This window comes from Nyctereutes procyonoides, unplaced genomic scaffold (genome assembly GCF_905146905.1).
Source record: "Nyctereutes procyonoides isolate TBG_1078 unplaced genomic scaffold, NYPRO_anot_genome, whole genome shotgun sequence".
Taxonomy (NCBI): domain Eukaryota; kingdom Metazoa; phylum Chordata; class Mammalia; order Carnivora; family Canidae; genus Nyctereutes; species Nyctereutes procyonoides.
Window position 1 is genome coordinate 182763 of NW_026575024.1, and position 10303 is coordinate 193065.

At 59.0% G+C, this 10303-nt stretch overlaps 1 long non-coding RNA gene across 1 annotated transcript; it reads right to left on the bottom strand.

Moving 5' to 3' along the window:
* Positions 1–6980: 6980 nt before the first annotated feature.
* Positions 6981–8576, bottom strand: LOC129495303 (uncharacterized). Its single transcript, XR_008661479.1, has 3 exons — positions 8422–8576; positions 7716–7797; positions 6981–7116 (listed from the first exon to the last, which is right to left on the bottom strand). It is a non-coding gene; the product is annotated as an uncharacterized LOC129495303 (long non-coding RNA).
* Between the last annotated feature and the right edge of the window lie 1727 nt (positions 8577–10303).

Here is a 10303-nt window from a genome sequence, read left to right on the forward strand (position 1 = left end):
TCACAGGGAGCGGTCGAGCCTGAGGGATTGTGCACAAACAGGAGCACACGTGAGGCGGCCCCAACCCCTGCGAGGCCCCCAGAGCACGGGAAGCCCTGGGCGTACGAGCCAGCTGGGGCTTGGGGACAGGACGCGCGCAAGGACAGCAGTGACCTCAGGGAGCCCAAGGTTCAGTCCTTGGTGACTCCCAGGGCCGTCAAGAGATGCGGGGCAGGGGGGGGGCTGCACAGGTGGGTGCGGCCCGCCCTGGGGGCTGAGGAGCCGACGGAAGGAGCGGTCAGGGCAGAGAGCGGGTCTGTTCCCGGGGGCCTGGCCTGGCCTCGCTGCGTCGTGTGGGGCAGGGGTGGCAGGATGCGCAGGGCCTGGCAGGCTGCAGGGGGGCGGTGGCCGGGCCAGGACGTGGGTGGGCGGGGCCAGGGGACAGCTGCAGGGGCCGTGGTGACAAACAGCAGGACTTGGGAGGTGGGAGTCTCGGGAGCGGCGGGGAAGGTAGCTGGATAATGAGCTGATTGGCAAATGAGTAAACAGCAATTGCTTGATGAAAAATGTTTATGGTGCAATTAGCAGCTGTGCCATAAATAAAAGTTTAACTGTGTTTATTATAAACTTGTTGAGCCACGGAAACAGCTCCCTGATTGAGCCTTTGATGCTCTGTGCGTCGCCCGTGCGCCGCAGGAGGGGGCGAGCTCTCCTGACCCCTCCTCGGGCCACAGTCCTCTGCGGGCGGATGCAGGGCCATCCCTCCCGCCGGGCCCCCAGGCCAGGGGGCAAGCGCCCGCCTCGCCCCTGCCCTCCCAGCGGCTCCCTGGCCCCAGACCCTCCCCGGTCTTCAGCTCCTCCCGCCACAGAACTGTCTGGACCGTCTAAGTCCACCCTCCGCCCAGCACCCCTACCCCCTGGGGGTGAACGCCCTGCGAGCCGTCTTTTCGTCGCTTCTCCCCTTACGTTTTGGGGGCAAGAAAATGTTCAAACACAAAGACAATGAGAAACACTCTGGGGTCACCACCCCTCTGGGAGCGGCCCCTGGGGTTCGCGTGGCCGGCCGCCTGTGTCACAGGGTTACCCCGACACACATCCAGGAGCCGCGCACAGCAGTCGGCGGGTCGCATTGATGCGATGCAGACAACACCACGTTCGCCGGCGCTTCTACTGTGCAGCCTTCGTTTTGAGGTGCTTCGGTCGATCCAGCTGATTTCCCCGCGTGGCATGATGACGGGCGAAGAAACCCCAGGCGCTGAGGGGCCCGAGGCCTGTGTCGCCAGGACAGGTACGTCGTCAGTGGCCCTGTCTCCGTGCCGCTCGGGGCCTCGATGACCCGACGCCGGGGTGCCCTGGGGGCTCAGACAGGTGGCGTCGCGACTCCTCACCTGTCCCTGGAGGATCTGAGCTGGTGCTTGGCCGACCTCTCGCGTCTTCTGCGTGACTGGTGAGCCGCGTGTCCTGTCCTACGATCTGGCGCTGGGAGGCAGCCTTGTGGCCAGGCAGCAGGTACCACACACCCAAGTGCCCAGTTTGGAAGCCAGTGACCCGGAACCGCAGGAAGGTCCCAAGGGTGGCAGAGGCTTCTCCTGGGTCTTGCCCCCGAGGTCTCCTGGGCCTGGAATGCTCTCCAGGCCTCACCCCCTCTGCTCCCGGCAGATCCCGTGTCTGCGGCGCACCAGGACGGTGTTGCGGATGCCAGTGTCCCACTGCTAGTCTCTAGCTCAGCCCCCCTGGGAGCGGGATGGCGGGGATCCTCCGGGGAGAGAAGGAGGCAGCACACGCAGCTCCTCCCCACCGTCCTGTCAGTCAGGCGCCGATCGTCCTGCTGGCCTGTGTCTGGACATCTGCGGTCTCCGGAGTCACCCTTGCCACTCGGCCTGTGACAACGTCCTCACTTTCCCTCGGTTATGACCCTCTGCGCCCCGACCCCTGAACCTGCACCCTCGCCGCCCTCACCTGCTGCTGCGGTTCCCTGGCCCACGGCAGAGGGTCCGGCCCCCCTCGCCAGGAGCCAGCGCGCCCCCTGCAGCCGTGCCCCCCGACACCTCGCTGCCTCGCACTTGAGACCAGTGTTGGGTGCTCCTTAGAATCCTTTTCATCACAGAAGGAAAAGGGTGATGTCTCCAACCTGGAAACTAAGAAGGAAAAGCACCTTTTGGTGTGATTGCACGTAGCTGTGCACACACCCCACACAAGGCTGCCAGACGAGCTCTTGTTTGTCTCTGTCCCACTAGGGCAGCCGTGCCTGCTGGATGGTGGATGGTGGATGGTGGCCGGGGGGCAGTGGCCAGTGGCCGGGGGGTGGTGGATGGTGGAGGCGGACGGTGACAGCGGGGCCAGGCGCTGACAGAAGACCTGAGAGGAGCAGCCCCTCCAGGCCGCAGGAAGGGGCAGGTGCAGAGTGGGTTTCCTACGACAGACGGGAGTTTGAGACAGACATTAGTTTGAGGCCCGTGGGCAGGACTTGGCCGCCTGAGGAGGAGGGATGGTGACCCTGGGGCCCTCTGCCCACCCAGCCACACACACACCTGCCCACTGGCCCCTGCCGGCCGTCCCGGGCGCGGCCCTCCGCACCTGCTCCTCCCGCATCAGCACCTCCAGACTCCCTCCTCGCTGCTCATTTCCTTCCTGGGCCACTGACACATCTCCCAGGCCTGTCTGTCCCCCAGACTGTGGGCTCTGACCGCGGAGACGTCACTGGCTTGCAGGTAAATACATTCACCTCCGGTCCGGAATGGCCACCTGGCCACAGGTGCACCTGCCTTCCGTATGTGGCGTCTTCTGTACGGCCTGAGGTGGGGACAGGTGGGGGTTAGGGACGGCTAAGGCCATTCCAGCCCACACCTCACCCAACCAAGGCTCCGAGGAGGGCCCCCCGCACCCAGCCAGAGGGCCGCCAAGCGCCGTCACCCAGTGAGCCTGAGAATGACGGTAAGAAGGTGACCTGTCCCTTTAATTTCTTCCCCGGCAAAGCCTCCAGACTACAAAAACAACATTTTAATTTAAATTCCGATTCCACATTCATTCACGGAGCAACTCTGAGCAGGGATTTCATTAAAGGCTTTAATAGATTTTATAGGACTTGTCACATCCGGAAAGGTGATGGAGCAAATGCATTTTCTCTGCCTCCAGAATTTCAACAACGGCTCAGAAAACAAATTTACCGTGAAAATGCAGAGCAGTCCAGCCTTGTACAGACAAGGAGAAGTGACCTCACTGCAGGTGAGCAGAGCCCCGACGGGCCTCCCACTCTGCCGCCCACACCGGGGCCACTGCCACCAAGGAAACCCAAGGACAGGCCGGCCCAGGTGTCAGGCCTCGGACGGCCCACGTACCGCTCCCTGCGGGCGCCGCCGCCTCACCCAGAGCTGGAAGGTGTGCTGGGCGGGCTGCCCTCCCCGCCGGTGGCCCTCTTGGTTTGGGGCACATCCTGACCTTGGACCTGGCGCCGTCCCCTTTCCTGCAGGTGCAGCCGCTCAGACGCCGGAGCAGCTGCCTGTCAGCTCCGCCACACCAGGGGTCGGCACGCAGGCAGGGTGGCCGACGCACAGTCTTAGAACGGAGTCCTGGAAGCCTCCGCTTCGGGCAAACCCCCGCGTACCTGACTCCTTCTCGACAAAACTGCTGCCACCCCGTACCAGGTGGTGCCCGCGTCCGGAAGTGGCTGGTCCTGGAGACCAGCTCTGATTCCGTGCACCTGTGCCAAAATTTCTTGACAGTCATGCAGATGGGGGTCCCAGTCTGCGTTAGGGAGTAGCGTTGCCGGATGTAGGGTTGTTGGTGGCTTGAATAAAATTCTGGTGGGGTTCAGCAGCAGGCTCTGATAATGGGTCAGGCGGGCATTGCTGATCCAGCGGTCCGGGGGATGTTTGAGTTTCCTTTCAATAGCGTGTGGGGTGGTAACATGCAGTTCCTGCCCCATGGCCAGCTTGTCTGCGTCCTTGACCATAGTGGCCACCGCAGCAATAATTTTTAAGCATGGGGGCCATCCAGCGACCACCATGTCCAGCTTTTTGGAGAGATCGGCTATGGGTCTCTTCCGGGCAAGGACCCCTTTTGCCACCCCGTCTTTCTCGTCCACATACAGGTAGAAGGGCTTGGCTAGATCGGGCAACCCGAGAGCCGGGCGGACAGCAAGGTCATTAAAGGCTCTGTTCATGGCCTCTGTCCATTCAAAATTTTGCTGGTGCCTGGTGGCCTCATAGAGGGGTCTGGCCATCTCAGCAAAACCTGGAATCCATAAGTGACAGAACCCTCCTGACCCCCGGAATTCACGTACCTGGCGGACGGTTTGCGGCTGTGGGATCCTTAAGACGGTTTCCTTCCATGCATCCGTCAACATCTGTGTCCATCCTTTAATTCGTACCCAAGGTAGCTCACCTCTGCTCTGCAGGTCTGGGCTTTTTTAGCGGAGGCCCAGTGCCCTAGGGCCGCCATGGTCTGGAGCAAGGCCCTGGTGCCTCGCAGGCATGTGGCCTGGTCCTCCGCCGCCAACAGGGGATCATGTACATATTGCAATAAGGTTAAATGAGGGTGCTCCGAGCGGAACTCACCCAAGTCTTTGTGTAAGGCCTCATCGAAGACGGTCGGTGAATTTTTGAATCCTTGTGGTGGTCGAGTCCAGGTGAGCGGCCGTTGATGCCTTTCTCAGGGCCCGTCCGTTCAAAGACGAAGAGGTCTTGGCTCTTGGGTGCTAAAGGCAGGCTGAAAAAGGCGTCTTTTAAATCTAATACCGTATACCAGGTTTTGTCTGGAGGCAGGGTGGAGAGGAGGGTGTATGGGTTTGGGACCGTAGGGTGCATATCCTCTACTCGCCGGCTGACTTCCCTCAAGTACTGGACAGGCCTGTAATCGTTAGAGTGTGGTTTCTGCACCGGCGGCAAGGGAACGAGTGTTCCATGCCGATCGGCAGGGCCTCAATATACCGGAGGCCAGTGGTCGCAGTATGTGGGGTGTGATTCCCGTACGCACTACAGGAGGCATGGGGGATTGGGGGATTGGCGGACCCTGACAGGGTCTGCCCCCGGCCTTAGTTCTATGTATATGGCCGGTCGGTGCCGGGCCAGCCCAATTCCCCCGGTTTCTGCCCACGCCTGGGGAAATTCCCGCAGCCAACGTTCAATGTCAGTCACTGGGGCTGAGGGTGTTTGGTGGAGATGATATTCGTCTTCTAAACTCAGGACAAGCACCTGAATCAGGTGCCCCTCCTTGTTTAGGATTTTTTCCCCTTCGGGGTGGAAGCAAATTTGTGCCCCCATCTTGGTGAGCAAATCCCTACCTAACAACAGGTAGGGACACCCAGGGATGACCATGAAGGACTGGGATACCCGGCCCGTGCCGAGATCCCCAGTTCTCCAGGTAGTCCATGAGTACTGTTTGGGGCCCGCGGCCCCTTGCACCGTGAAGTCTTGTTTGCCAATTTCTCTTGGGGTTGTAATAAAACCGAGTGTTGTGCCCCAGTGTCCACTAGGAATTTAACAGGTTGCTCCTCCACTCTGAGAGTTACCCTGGGCTCGGGGAAGGGTGCCGAACCCCGACTCCCCTGGTCGTCCAGGTCCTCCATCTCCAAGATCTTGGCAGGGGCCTTAGGTCTTTTGTTAGGGCAGCTTTTCACCCAGTGGCCCTCTTCTTTGCAATGGGCACATTGGTTTTTGTTCAGCTTCAGGCACTCCCGACGGGGACCAGGGCCATCCTCCTCACCTGTCCCTGAAGCCAGCTTCTTGAGGTGCCTCCGTCTTTCCCGTGGGTCGTCCATGGTTGTGGCCAGCAGGATCTTGGCCAGGTTTTGGGTCTGCCGGTCACTTAGTTTGGTTTGCTGCTCTTCCAGGCTTTATTATTATTATAGACTCGTTCTGCCACTATCACTAAGCCCTGCAAGCTCTTCTCTCCCAGTCTCTCTACTCTTTGCAATTTCCTTTTAATGTCCGGAGCAGCCTGGTTAACACAAGCCATGATAATTGCAGCCTTTGTTTCCGGGGCTTCTGGGTTCCTAGGGGTGCACTGCCTAAATGCCTCCATGACTCTAAGAAGGTTGCTGGACTCTCGTCCTTACCCTGTCTCACATCATAGACCTCGGCCAGATTGGTCGGCTTGCGTGCGGCACCCTGGAGACCTGCCCCTAGAGTCTGGCGGTGGACCCGAGTCTCCTTACCTTCAGCTGAGTTGTAGTCCCAGGTGGGGCGGGATAAGGGGAAGGATGAGGTCTAGGTTTGGAGTCAGCTGTCTGTCCCCTCCCAGGACAGACTTCCGGGCTTCCACCTGAATTAGTTCTCTCTCCTCGGTGGTGAAGAGAACCTGCAAGAGCTGCGGGCAGTCCTCCCAAGTAGGCTGGTGGGTAAAGAGAACAGGATCTAAAAGCCCGATTAGATCTCTCAGATTATCAGAGAACTTTGCATTTTGGGTTTTCCAATTATATAAATCACTGGTGGAGAAAGGCCAAAATAACATTAGCTGCCGCCAGTCTCGTGGGGGGGGGGGGGTCCCATGGCGCGGAGGGGAAGGGCGGTGGAGTTGGCCTGGCCCGGCATTCGGAGGTGGGGCCACCTGGTGGATCTGACGGTGTGTCCCTGCCGCAGGCCCTCACATAGGGACTCTCTCATGGGGGGGGCCTTCTGCAGCCCCCGGTGCCTCCAATGCGGGGGGGGGGGGGGGTGGGGGTGGAAGGGGGAGGGTTGCCCAGCAGGGTGGCAGGAGAATCATGTCCTCTGGGAGGAATCCTGCAAGACCGGATAAAGGGGCGCTTGGAGCATAGAGTCGGTCTCCTTCTCAGCTTCCTGCAGGGCTAGAATCTCAGTGGGTCCTGCTTTGGGGGGTAAACATGGTTTTAGCCAAGGAGGAGGATTCTCTTTTTTTTTTAATTTGTTTTTTATTTTTATTTTATGATAGTCATACACAGAGAGAGAGAGAGGCTGAGACACAGGCAGAGGGAGAAGCAGGCTCCATGCACCGGGAGCCCGACGTGGGATTCAATCCCGGGTCTTCAGGATCGCGCCCTGGGCCAAAGGCAGGCGCCAAACCGCGGCGCCACCCAGGGATCCCAGGAGGAGGATTCTCAATCATGTCCTGCCAGATCAGGATGCAGGGAACCTGGTCAGAGTGGCCGTGTGGTTTGTCCCTGGAGATCACGACCTTAACCTGTAAGATAGTAGGTAGGTGGAAAGTTCCTTCTCGGGGCCATCCCACGCCAAAGGTTGGCCATTCTGACATGCAATAAATTTGAAATCTCTCCCTCCGTATGCCTGTGCTCAGAATACAAGCTCTTTCCCTAACATCAGAGAAGTGGGAGAGCATAAGAGACAGGGGGTGGTTTCTGTCTCCCGCATTATGTCCCCAATCCACACCAAGACACAGCAGTAAGGACGATTAACAAGGACCCAGCAACACAGACCAATGCACAGTTAATAGGGACATAGTAACACAGACCAATGTTCCAATGCCACCGCAGAGACAAAACAGAAAGTAACCCGAAGGGCTGGCAGCCGGCCCTCCTTACAGACGAGGACCCCCGTCTGCCTTACACATGAGGACCCCGTCCCCCTTACAGACGAGGACCCCATCTTCCAGGCGGGGGCAAGGGACGTCTTCTCAAGACCCCCGGTCGACGGCCCGCCAGCGCGTCTGCCTAAGCCAATGTCGACCCCATACAGATTGTACTTTTTCCTACAGGTAAAAGTATAGTGTAGAGCTCTCAGAGAATATGCGCAGGAAAAGGTGAAAAAGTTGAGTGCACTCACCACACGTGCAATCCTCCGGATGGGCTCCTGGAGGTCTCGGATCCCGGATGAGCCCCCAGTTGTTGTGCCCAAGATTACGTATCTGAGAAACCACCGAGGAGCCGACACCGATGCAAACACACGAGGGATGATTTACAAGCTCGAGCCTGGGTCCACGTGTACCCGATACGGCGGAGCAGGGACTTGGACCCCGAGGTGGGTTTCAGCCGAGTTTTAAGGGCTGGTCTAGGGGACCTCCGGGGGGGGGGGGAATTCCTCAAGTTCTGTTCTCATTCTGATAAGGGGCTTTCTAGGGTGTTAAGCTGTAAGCTGTTTTTTGTTTTTTTTTTCCTGTAACTGAAGTAAAGTTCAGCTCTTACCCAGGGGCCTGGGATGGCTGGACTGTGCTAACGCTGAACTTAAGGTGGTAGGGCCTCAATTCTCTCAGCTCACACCAACGTGAGCACCCGCAGGCCCGCGTGGGGAGCCAGGACGCCCGGGGCCACGCTTCCTGTGGTCTGCAGACAACCTGAGGAGGTGTCCGTGATCCAGGCCAGCAGTGCTGGTGCACAGTCCCTGGGACCCCCCACCCCCGCTGGGGGGACTGTGCCAGCATCACCCTCAGAAGCAGGCAAATGAGCGGCTCCGCTGCCACCTCGATCTCGGCCCCAGGAGGGGGGGACTCCCGGGAGTAAGACAAAGCCTCAAGGTGGGGTCACGACCTTACCTTCAGAGGTTCATATAACATTTGTACAATTGGGATTGGGGATCCCTGGGGGGCCCAGCGGTTTAGCGTGGCTTTCAGCCCAGGGCGTGATCCTGGGGTCCTGGGATCGAGTTCCACGTCGGGCTCCCTTCATGGAGCCTGCTTCTCCCTCTGCCTGTGTCTCTGCCTCTGCCTCTGCCTCTGTCTCTCTCTATCTGTGTCTATCATAAATAAATAAATATTTTTTAAAAAAATTTGTACGATGACTTGGTTTACATCTTTTGTATTTTTCCCCCCAAGCGCCTCCCACCACTTTTAGGAAAAAGTAGAAACCTCAACTCGGCGCCCCCACCCTCCGTGTTTCCTGTGGGCCCGTCCCCTCCCACCGGCGGTCCCCAGGAGCTGGGAGCCCTGCACGCACCTCCACACGCGGGAGGCCTGGGGTGCAGGGTACTCACTCCGGCAGGCACCCCGCAGCTCGGGGAGCAGGACCCCACAACCCAGGCGCCCACAGGGCCACCCCCCAAGCTTCGGGGTGATGACCCTCCCTCTCTTCTGCAAGCCTCTGGGGCCTCCCGCGCTCCTGGGCCAGCAGACGCTCGTCACCTGGCCTCCTCCTCCATCGTGTCACCTGCTGGGTCTTCTGTGTCTGGGAGCAAGTGTCCGTCTTCCCGTCGAGGTCTGACTCCCGAATGACCTCATCATGACTAATCACATCGGCAAACACCTGACTTCTTCTTTTCTAAGATTTTATTTATTGATTCATGAGAGACCCAGAGAGAGGCAGAGATGCAGGCAGAGGGAGAAGCAGCCTCCCTGCGGGGAGCCTGAGGCAGGACTCGATCCCGGGACCCGGGGTCACACCCTGGGCAGAAGGCAGGTGCTCAGTCACTGAGCCTGACTCCTAAATAAGGTCACATTCACAGGTGCTGGGCTCAGGGCTGGAACCGAGCTTTTTAAGGACGCAGCCCAACCTGCAGCACCGGGTGGGCAGGAACCAGTAAACCCACATGCAGACTCACACTTGGCGACGGTGTCGGAGCCGGGTCGGTGACCGTGACCGAGGGAGCAGATGCCCCGCCCGCCGCCCCAGGAGCAACCCTCGGCTCCTCCCACCAGACTCCAAAACCTGCAGCTCAACCCACAGGACCTCATGCATCACGACCCACCTCCCGCGGCTGGAGCCCGGCGCCGCTCAGAGACCGTGAAACGGGAAGCCCGGGCGCAGAGCTTTCGGGTCTCGTGACTCACAGTGAATCCTGGCGGAGCCCCACATGTTCACACCGGTGGAGACAAGAACCCAAGGACCACCCGCGCCTGAGCCCACCCTGACCAAGCGGGTCCAAGCACGCCCACTGGGTTTGCTCCATGTCTACACTCTCGGGATTACCCGGAAGCAAATCCCCAACATGACCACATCATCTCCTTCATAAATATTCTGATGAGAAGTTTTTAAAGGATTTTACAGACAGAAATGACACGATCCTACTGGGTTCTAGAAAAATCAGTCTCGGGGACGCCTGGGTGGCTCAGCAGCTGAGCGTCTGCCTTCGGTTCAGGGCATGACCCTGGAGACCCGGGATCGAGTCCCACGTCGGGCTCCCTGCCTGGAGCCTGCTTCTCCCTCTGTCTGTGTCCCTGCTTCTCTCTGTGTGTGTGTCTCTATTAATAAATAAATAAAAATCTTTAAAAAGAAAAAAAAAAGAAAAGAAAAATCATCCGGTTCCAAGTAGAGAAAGACAAGAAATGAGTGGAGGCCAAAGGGGACTCGCAGACACAACACGCAAGCTGTGCAACACACGTGCACACTCCACATGCCGTGTAAACATGCACGGCCCAGACTTTGCACGCCTGCTCGCGCCGCCATGTACGTGCATAGCCTCGCACCTGTGTAAGCTCCACG